The sequence below is a fragment of the Notolepis coatsorum genome (assembly GCF_963971535.1).
Source record: "Notolepis coatsorum genome assembly, chromosome: 2".
NCBI lineage: Eukaryota > Metazoa > Chordata > Actinopteri > Aulopiformes > Paralepididae > Notolepis > Notolepis coatsorum.
In genome coordinates this window covers 132916038-132927608 of record NC_140166.1, presented here as the reverse complement: position 1 = coordinate 132927608, position 11571 = coordinate 132916038, and the positions used below count along the sequence as shown (strand labels likewise).

The window sequence follows — 11571 nt, the reverse complement described above, 5'->3', positions numbered from 1 at the left end:
ACACAACATTATGCATACTTTTGACAATAAATAAAATCAGAATTTGTTCTTACTTGCTTGCCTGGGTAAATAAAGGTTAAATAAATATAAAAAATAAAAATATTTAATTTTTCTTTTTTTGAAAACAGATACCGATAATTTCCGATATCACATTTTAATGCCAATATCGGTAGGCCGATAATATCGGACATCACTAAAATATACACATTATAATACACAATTTTAAAAGTAATGTCATGATCTAGGTGTCTTTTATAAACGTTTTCATTCTACTGGATGAAGCTCAACTTCATCATGGCTGCTTGCCATCTCTCTCTCTCTCTCTCTCTCTCTCTCTCTCTCTCTCTCTCTCTCTCTCTCTCTCTCTCTCTCTCTCTCTCTCTCTCTCTCTCTCTGCATTCACACTCACACACGCTACTGGTGGTCATGAGCAGCATCAGCAAACACAGCTGCCCTGTGGCAGACTGACGGAATCATGTCTGCTATTCAGCGCCAACCACCATCAACAACCTTCATAAATACATTCAACATTAATGGAATAGGCTAACTACCAACTTAGCTGTAGCAGTTAGCTGTTATATGCAATCACATTTGTTTAACTACGGGGTAGTAGTTGACCGAGTTGTTAGCTTAAGCTAGTTAGCTGTGGTTATTTACAAACATGTAGATGAGACTAATCATATCGAGAACATGGCTAACAGTTGGGAATTCTAAGGTACATCTTATTTAAGCATGTAAAATGGCAACTAATCAATTCAATCAATTAGATTACCAATATTATATCAACATGAAAATTTGGAAGGGAACATAATAGTATTTTATTTTAGTATTTACTATTATAATATTAGTAGCCGATTAATTTGCAGCCCGTCCTAGGTTCTGATTGGCTCTCTAGGTTAGCACTTTAGCTTCTGATGCTGTGGTGGGCACTAGTCCTAACATTGCTAACTAAACTTTTAGTCAGAGAAAAAACTTCACGAGTCACGACTATTTATGTCCACGTGCTGTAAGGAATCAGGAATACGGAAAGCACATTGTCTTGTAATAGAATGACTGAAATCACTGCAAGAGCTAGTATAGGCTAGCTAGCCCTCATGAACCGGCAGACACCAACAGTAGAATATGCACTAGGCTACTGCACGCACCTGTCATGTTACTGTTGGTTCCTTCCACTTGAACTTCATCATTATTAGCAGCAGCAGCTACTCTAACGAGAGCCCTTCCTCTACTAAACATGTCTGTAATTTTAGAACATTGTTCTGCGTCTTTTACTAGCAATTTTTGTTTTTTTATTCTAGCTTTTTCAGCTCCACTTTTTTTTTTTTTTCGTTCTCCATTTCTGCGCTTCTAGGCCTACTCGCGGTTGGGAGGAAACGTGAATCTCATTCACTGATGTCTCATGTCTCATTCAAGACAAAAACAAAAGCATGTCTTTCACTTAACACCAAGAAAACAGTGTCTATGATGTTCACAAAGTCACCAGTAGAGGTCACTCACTCTAATGTGTTTCTGGGAGAGGCGGAGCTGGACATTGTACATTAATTCGGGAGCATGTCTATGTTCCCCGGGTCCTATGTTCCCCGGGTCCTATGTTCCCCGGGTTCTATGTTCCCCGCTTTGATTGATTGAAATTTTTAGACCACCAGCCCTGATTCCAAACTCTAACCGTAACCAGTTCGAAAGAGGGCCTAAGCTTAACCAGTTCGAAACAAGGCGGACATTCATAATTAATAAAATAATAAAAATTTATAAAAATGTCAATCTATTAATCAATCAAGCGGGGAACATAGGACCCGGGGAACATAGGACCCGGGGAACATAAGGATGATCCCATTAATTCAAGTATCTTGGGGTCACATTGGACTCTACATTGACCTTCAAAAAGTCATGTGAAGAAAGTGACAAACAGTCAAGTTTAACATCGAAAACTTCAGGCAGATCAGGCCCTGCCTGCCAGTTAATGCTGCAAGGATGTTTCTGCATTCAATGATTTTATCACACATCGAGTACTGTTTTATCAACTGGTCTCTTTCATATGTCACTACTCTTACACCAATAGAATTACTCTACAAAAAAGCCATAAAAGTATTTCATCACTGTAATGTTTTAGAAAAACATAACATGCAACAAGGTTCTGCATGGACTTGCCCCTCCCCCATTGAATGAGTTCATCCAACAGAAAGCAGACACTGGCATTACCACCAGGGCCATCCATCAGTAGAGGGGACTGTAAGGTGCCTTTTCGGTATACTACCTTTGCAAAAACTGTGTTCTCTGTTAAAGGTGGTAACTACTGGAATAGCCTACCAGTTGTGATTAGAGAGTGCCCTACATACTCCATGTTCAAGACTAGGGATGTCCGATATTATCGGCCGACCGATATTATCGGCCGATATCGGCAGTAAAATGTGATATCGGAAAATATCGGTATCGGTAAAAAAAATAAAAAAAACATTTTTTTTTTTATTTTTTTTATTTTTTTTTACCTTTATTTACCCAGGCAAGCAAGTAAGAACCAATTCTTATTTTATTTATTGTCAAAAGTATGCATGTTGGTTTAATTCAACAACTTGTATGTTCATTTAAACTTTTTTAATGATCATATTTTGCACAGATAATGCTTACATTTAGAAAGCCTTTTGAATGCATCCAGTGAAATTATTAGTTACCTGAAATTATTCCGTTTTTTTGGGGGGAAACCCTGCATATATCGGTATCGGTTGATATCGGTATCGTATCGGTATCGGAAATTAAGAGTTGGACAATATCGGAATATCGGTATCGGTAAAAAAGCCAATATCGAGCATCCCTATTCAAGACCCATCTTAAACTGCATCTTAAGGCAAACCAGAACTGTGATCATTTTTAATCTGATTTAGTTTATGCAACTTGTTTATTGTTTTATTGCCGGCCCACACAATGGCCCACATACTGGCCCACACACCGGCCCACACACCGGCCCACACACCGGCCCACATACTGGCCCACACACCGGCCCACACACTGGCCCACATTAGTGGCCCACACACCGACTCACACACTGGCCCACACACCGGCCCACACACTGGCCCACATACTGGCCCACACACCGGCCCACATACTGGCCCACACACAGGCCCACACACTGGCCCACATTAGTGGCCCACACACCGACTCACACACCGGCCCACACACTGGCCCACATTAGTGGCCCACACACTGGCCCACACACTGGCCCACATACTGGCCCACATTAGTGGCCCACACACTGGCCCACACACTGGCCCACATTAGTGGCCCACACACTGGCCCACACACTGGCCCACATTAGTGGCCCACACACCGACTCACACACCGGCCCACACACTGGCCCACATTAGTGGCCCACACACTGGCCCACACACTGGCCCACATACTGGCCCACACACCGGCCCACACACCGGCCCACATACTGGCCCACACACTGGCCCACACACTGGCCCACATTAGTGGCCCACACACTGGCCCACACACTGGCCCACACACCGGCCCACATTAGTGGCCCACACACCGGCCCACATTAGTGGCCCACACATTGGCCCCCCCAAAAAAAAAAAAAAAAAAATGATATATATATTTTTTTTTGGACCAGCCCACTTTGGTTCCGGCCCATCGGGATTCGTCCCGAACGTCCCGATGGCCAGTCCGCCACTGGAGTCTAGACTATACTTTATTTGACTGGTTGTGTGTTGTTGTAGTAACAGCTGAGCGACTCGTTCATAAGAGCCGATTCATTGCCGTGAGCGTGAGTCGAATCGCTCACGTCTTGCCATGAGTCTGTTGCGTGGTACTGTACATGTTTGCAAAATGTTTGGTATAGCGCCCCTAGTGGCGAAGCACCCACGGGCCGCCACTGTAAGGTTAGAGTTTGTCTTAGAGCGTGGCGATAGAACGCCAGGTAGTTTGCAGGCTGTTCGACGCGGAAATGGGCAAAGACACAGCTCGTCACGGATTGGCCAAACGCGTCAGTGGCCAATCAGAGAGCGTCAGTCAGTGCCAATCAGAGAGCGTCTCCGAGAAATGCGGCTAGGTTTCGTAATCAAGCAGACGGCGTCATAGATATCTATAGAACACTAGATAGCTTAAGGCGGAGTCACCAGCGTCACTGAACCGCCGCCATCTTGTGAGGGTCAGCCTTGAGTGAGAGTGAGTGAGCGGCACAGACAAAAATACTCATAACTCGCTGAAATATTGACGGATTTACAAACGGGTTGGTTTGCTATAAACATCAAAGATGTAGTTATGATACTGCATACTTATAAAAAAAAATATTTAAAGATGTTTTTTTTACAAACCGCTTGAATCATAGCCACGTTAATAATGCTTGTAATAAACCAAACCGTTTGTAAATCCGTCAATATTTCAGCGAGTTATGAGTATTTTTGTCTGTGCAGCTCACTCACTCTCACTCAAGGCTGACCATCACAAGATGGCGGCGGTTCAGTGACGTCGCTCTCCATTGGCCGGCAGCGCGGGCAAGCTATCTAGTGTTCTATATATATCTATGGACGGCGTGGCCAGTAATAAAATATATCGGGTTTGATTGGGCGTTATCCATCCATGTGACGTAGATGCTGTAACCAATAGGCTTCCATTTCTTACCCGGCTGATGTCGCGGGAACTGTGTCAGATTCTCAAAGTAACAATAATAACAACAACCAGTCGCTTATCTTCCTGCGTGGTGGGATCCACACTTTCACGTGAGTTCACAATAATAATAAACATACCAGGTTATCAATTTTGATGCACGAATCATGAAGGAAGGGCAAGCCGTCGACGCTGTATTTGCTATCCTGGTTTGCAAAGCTAATTAGAGGATAGCAAATACTAGCTAGCTAACACATAATAACAACTAAGTTAAGCCACTTAACGTTAGTCCAGCTGGACAGTGAAACGCCTCTGATGTAGTTTAGCTTGTGGGGCAGATGGTGAATCATCGGTTGTTCTCTGCCCAAACTGTCACTTCCATGATGTCACTTTATTATGAATTGAAAATGGGGGACCCTGATGTAAACAAGACGAAAGTCTTTCTCTGGTCTGCATCCCCTTAACAATTGTGTGTAATTGAGCTGTACTGTACTGTACACATTCTGCAATCTGTTCATACAATTTTCAATCAATCAATCCAAACTAGAATGTGCTAACGTTAGTCTTACTAAGTTAAACTAGAATGTGCTAACAGTACTGTATTTGCAAATCTATAAATGTATAGATGTAGCAGTACTGTCTATCTGTATGTCGTGTATGTCATATTATGTTATGATGAATTGAAAATGGGGGACCCTGATGTAAACAAGACGAAAGTCGAGGCCCTATTCCCCGTACCTGGTTCAACTAAGTCGATCAAAAGTCCCATTATCCAGATTAAATTAACACTTTGATCGCCAGGGTTAAATTCATAATTTACCATCCCTCGCCAGCCCTATTTAACATGGAGAAGTTCCCCTTCTTTGCAGGGCTATAACTTTTTAAATTGTATTGCTAAATTGACATTACTATGGCCCATTCAACGTCCTATATCTATTGTTCAGGGTGTAGCAACGTTATACTTTTCATTCACATATTCATACTAAAATACGGTCTAAAGTATAAGTATGTTTTTATCGTTTTCTGCAGCTTTCTCCAGAACTTGATTTATAGCCCCAAATGCATTATATTGATGATGAAATACAGTTTGATAGGAATCTGTGCGAGATAAAAAATGTCAACTGGACGTGCTTCTAGGAGTTACTAAGTATGATCTGATGTTGGCCGGATGGGCGGGGGGTCGTTTATAATTCCGTGGCCAACGTTATATCATTCATCTAGTGTGGGTGATATGATCATTAGAGCAGTTAGTACCGAACACGTTGAAAAATAATGCTGGATCTTACCGTATCTTCCTCGCGCCGTTGGACGATGAGCGGTGAGCATGGAACTGAAATATTCCTATTATGGGATGTAGAAATATCCGATCCATTTCCAGGTTGTATAATAGTATATACGTCCAAATCATGTTGTTTATCGAGTTATTTGCAACCGATCGATGTCCAGTGTGTCAAGATGGAGTCCCGCTAACGATAGCGAGTGCCCGGACGAAATATGGGTGAGCACCACTTCATCCGCATCACTTCCTGTTTGGGCGATCCGCCGATCGGCCACCAGATGGCGCTCTTGAACCGTTGAGAGGGCAGGGCTCGAGACTAACGATGTCCCGTCGTCCCGGGGACGATCAAATATTGATTTGGGACGAACAGAAATCATTGCCGGGACACAAACGGTCAATTAGCCGACTGTCAGTGCGCGCACATATTGCTGTCAAACGGTGCGTGTCTCGTGCCGACTTAGTTGACAGAGAGACGGCAACATTATCATGTGGGGTTCACTGAAGTCTAAACGTTGCGTGATTTGCCGAATCCAATGACTATCTCCGCCGTCCCAACGCAGCGATACGCTAATCCAGCATCAAGCTCCCGCCCACCATTCTGATCAGCAAACCACAGGTCGCGCTGCAGCAGCCCCAAATTTATCTCGACATCGAAAAAGAAAGGGGTTAAAAAATGCCAGGAACTGGTGATACTTGCTGTGTGCGTGAACATAATCCCTTGGACATGAACTGACGGTACGTTTTTATTGATATATCATTGGGATCCCCCTCCGAAATTGGTCAACACGTCACCATGCATTTTGGCCGGAGCTTAAAAAAGCACGGTGGACACGGTGGACGCACGGTGGACACCTTACGTCTGTGTTTATAATGAATGAATGGTAAAACGGATTATATTGAAACATAGTGCGAGCACTCACAACAACTATTCACACAATTTAAAACAGCCCATATTTATTATAGTTGACAGTCGCACGAGACCACTATACAAGAACCGCGAAAATATCAGAATGTTATAAAAATAAAAATAAACGCTATACTGGCATCCTCTCAGTGAAGAGAGCACCGCAAATATGCTGCGCTATTTGAAGAGGATAAACACAGCAGAAGAAGATGGAGAACAGACACACACTGACCAACAGGGAACTGCATCCAACAATACAACCCCTGACTCTAACGTAAGGACACATTTAAATAACAGAAGTGTAATGTTATCCGCAACGCCCCAACCCTGGACACCTTCAAAACTGCTCTAAAAACACACCTCTTGACCAAGGCTTTTCCCCATCAGTTAGTTTAGATTAGATTAGGTCCATTATCCATTATCCCTAACCTTCCCTCATCCCCTTTTCCCCCCCTATTTCCCTAGCCCTATTTTTTGTCCTGATTGTGAAGCGACCTTGGGTTCTATGAAAGGCGCTATATAAATTTGATCTATTATTATTATTATTATTATTATTATTATTATTATTATTATTGGAACTGTATATAGTTATCGACACGTTCTAGTTATAGCTGCTTATTATCTTTGTGCTTACAATAATCAAAAGGTACGGTACACAGTTGGTCTCACCCTCTGTGCCATTATCAGCACAAAATATGTCCCCATATGATCAAATTGACGTTGATAGATTATATATACAAAAAGAAATTGGGACGGTTTACATTCACTTTGGGACGGTTAAAAACTGTATTTCGGGACGGTTCTGGGACGGTGGTGAAAAAGGTTAGTCTGGAGCCCTGTGAGAGGGGCTCAACAGTACATATCATGTCTCCGGGGGGATTTCGATCACAGATTTTTGAAATATTGATATCAAAGACGCTGCCCAGCGTCTTCGGCAGAATGAGCATGGCAGGGGAAAGACGCTGCCCAGCGTTTTTGGCGATTAAAGTGTTAACCCGATGTTTGAATCCAGGCTTTCCCTGTTCATTCGAACCAGACTTGATACTCAGGATCATTGTGCGCGGCCGCCTCACCTGAAAAGACAGCAGGTGTAGATCGCAGAAATCCTGATTTTCCAACGGCATTGATTGATTGATTTAAAAACTTTATTAACAAGATTGCAGAATGGGTATACAATACAGTACGGCTCAATAGCCTCGCAGAGAAGTTAAATGCATAATCTATAGGCTAATTTTAAGTCCCTCATTACCCCAATCAATCAGATCATATTTCTTTAAATGTGCCTGCTGGCAGTAGGCTTAATGGAATGAATAATCAAATGAGATCTTGCTAGTGAAAATAATTAGTTCAACTCTTTCAGAATAAGGATAAAAACAAGCCCAAATAGTATATCTAGTTGATACGAATTATATTATGAGGATATCTGTACTGTATGTGCTTAGGTATTATGTACTATATAAATACATGGTTCCCAAAGAGAGGCTTGGAGGGAGGCTTGCAGTTACACTATTAATTAGGGATGCACGATAATTATCGGGCCGATATCAGCAATTATGACGTCATCCCGATAAACTCGATAACGTTATTGATGGCTCCGATAACATAATACATTTTTTGGTTAAAAGAAATCCGGTGTGGGTGGATTTGGATGAAGGGCGCTTGTTTTTATTATAGCCTCCTCCCGTTTTGCCAGTACTGTGGTAAAACTGATAGCGTGTGGTTTAGGAACAGGGAGTTTTTCACAAATCCACCGCTCCCTTTCTTGGCTGTGACGTAGTCACGTTACATTCGGAGACAGACAGTCGATCTGCCAATTACGTCCCACGGCTTGCACCCACCTCTTCTTCTTACCACCAATCAGAAGCTCTCGTTCGTTTATTTACCTCCGGATTGTCAGCCATTACTCTACTCGGAGCTAACGTTATCTCCCCGCCAGCCACATTGACAAGTGCCAGCGCTTATACATTACTGGCAAATGTCTTGTTGCACTTGTGGCAACGAGCGTTGTCAGCATCGACTTTAGTAAAATAGACCCAGACTTTTGAACATTTCGTTCTGGCCGCCATTATGAGAGCAGAGCTGTCTGTACTCGGCAGCGCAGCACCCGTGTCTGTGTGTGTGTGCCAGCGTTTCCGTTAGCCGGTAATTACCGGTATTTGACCGGCAAAATCTGTTGAAGTCCGACATATTTCATCTCTCCGGTCTTAATGTCCGGTGAAAATAATTCCCTGAGTCTAAGCACAATTTGATTATTTGAATTGTATTAAAATAGGCTCAAATTAAATAGCCTATGCGATGAACGAAACGATCATTACATTTGTTTCCTCGTTGCTTCTAATAATGACAACGACGTTGTCAGACGGGAGCTTAGTGCTGGGTGTGCGAACTTTTGTGAAGCTGCAGAGCCAGAGCACTATCAGCACAATGCAGTATTCCAGCAGTACTCCAATTCAGCCATTTTCAGCCAATGTTGGGTGGGGGGCGCTGCTGTGCGGTTCCCAGAAAAGAGCCAATAACAGCTAAATCAGCTTCTCTGCAGCGCCATACTCTTTGCAAATAAGTCGTTGCGAGGTGGAGAGAGTCGTCACGCAAACCACGATAATGTTGCCGTCTCTCTGCTTTCTCAGTTCTTCGCTTGATATAATTAATACAAATGTCCAATATAACGGAATTCGTTAGCTCATAAAAATGTGATTATAACAGACTGCTGTTTAGTGTCGGACCGACTGCCCACATATACGCAGTCTATTTTATTTCAAGTCAGCAGCAGCACGGAGTATCGAGGGACTTATTTTATTTGGAATATATTAATTAATGACTGTATACGCAAAAGTAGACTAGTTTTAAGTAATAATATTATAAATCTACATGCCTTGAGGATGACATTCTTTATATAGCCTGCCTATCAATTGTTTTAAAGCTCAAACTATGACCGGAATTAATCTCATTTGTCCGGTAGATTGAAATCTTGCAGGTCACGGAGACCGGCAACAATTTTTTCTAACGGAAACCCTGGTGTGTGCGTGTGTGTGAGTGAGTGAGTGAGTGTGTGTGTGTGTGTGTGTGGGAGGGGAAGAGAGGAGAGAGCACAGCAGGCAGAGAGCACAGAGCTCCCCGCGCAGGCAGAGACACAGAGGCAGGAGAGATATAGACAACTGCCAACAAGATTAGTTTGCGACGTTTAAATTCCTCAAAAAAAACCTCCATAATTTCTCGAGTACCGATAGCAGTACCGATGACGTCGGAGCTTATAAATACTCAAAAGAAAATTTGATCGGTGTCAAAAAATCAATATCGTGCATCCCTACTATTAATCAGGTTTTAATCTGTTTTGGAAATCATCCATACATGCATTGAATTGATTAACCTTTGGTTTAAACCAGTGACACCTCATGTTCATCATCAGATAACAGTGCTTGAAAAGATAAATGCATTTTCTCAAATTCATTCATCAAAAACGTCAAAGGCTCATTCAATTTATCAAGTCACGTCACGTCATCAAATCCATCAAACAGCGCATCTCAGTCCTCATATATTTTAAACCCAGTTACAATATCACAATAACGCGTGACTGTCACAGTGACAGTGATACAATTAAACAATCCACAGATTCAGATTCCTCATAATTCATATCCACAATCCACGTATAGACGCTTCAATGTATGCTTGAAATACACAGCGAAGAATATTAAACTAATCAGAGCCAAACGCCTGATAGGTTTCATTCATTAAAAATATCCCCACGGGATTCACATTTGCAATGCGCCGTTATTAAAATAACCACATGCAGTGTATCGCGACTCCGAGCGCCGTATCCGTATAAATATGATGTGCATTATTTAGGACAAAGTAAATCTATAGGCTGAATGTGATTTATTATCAGCATCTTAGGTATATTATTTTACATTTCAAAAGCCCCCTCTAGAAGAACGAAGCACAAAAACATAATTCAGAATGGTATAATGGGATCTAGACTGTGAGAATTATTTCAGGAAGCGAGCTGCATTTCTTTGCGAGGGTGTGGCCATGCAGGTTATCCAGCTAACTGAACTAAACTCTGCCCTCGACCAGGTTCAAACTTTCTGATCTGTTGCCATAGCGACTTAGACAATCCGACGTCGGGGAACGGAAATGTCTGGCTTAAGTCAAGCTATGCTGAAAATTATCCGGCTAACTCAGTTAGCCAGGTACGAGGAACAGGGCCCAGGTGGTCTGCATCCCAAGCAATTGTGTGTATTGAGCCATACTGTACTGTACCCATTCTGCAATCTGTTAAATAAAGTTTTCATTCATTCACTCACACACACACACACACACACACACACACACACACACACACACACACACACACACACACACACACACACACACACACACACACACACACACACACACACACACACACACACACACACTAACACAGACGGAGGACATAGCAATAACTTAGACAATGATGTGTCTATTTCTAGGTTGGCCCCGAGATTTCACTGTAAAAAGAAAAAGTTAATGAATATATATATATATAGCTTTATATTGGCACTGGCACGTTGTCATACAATTGTTATGGGAAAGCCCTGTACATACATATATAATATATATATACATACCACGTGCATTCTTCAGTAATTATGGAGCCAAGGCCTCTCCAATTCTTTATATTAATGATTCCATCGTAAAAAAAAAAAAAAAAAGGTTTAGAAGAGGCTGGTGTTTTTATAGGGTCTTTGTTAAACATTCCGTTATAACAAATAGTTTGAATCAAGGCTTTTAAAGTAGCCTAATG

General features: G+C 42.2%; 1 protein-coding gene across 1 annotated transcript in view; it reads left to right on the top strand.

The window, feature by feature from the left end:
* The first annotated feature begins 4605 nt into the window (after positions 1-4605).
* The window catches only part of cep162 (centrosomal protein 162), a 126505-nt gene continuing 119539 nt past the window's right edge, over positions 4606-11571 (top strand). The window contains 1 exon segment of the mRNA XM_084338190.1: positions 4606-4718. The gene's annotated coding sequence lies outside the window, so the exon portion shown is untranslated.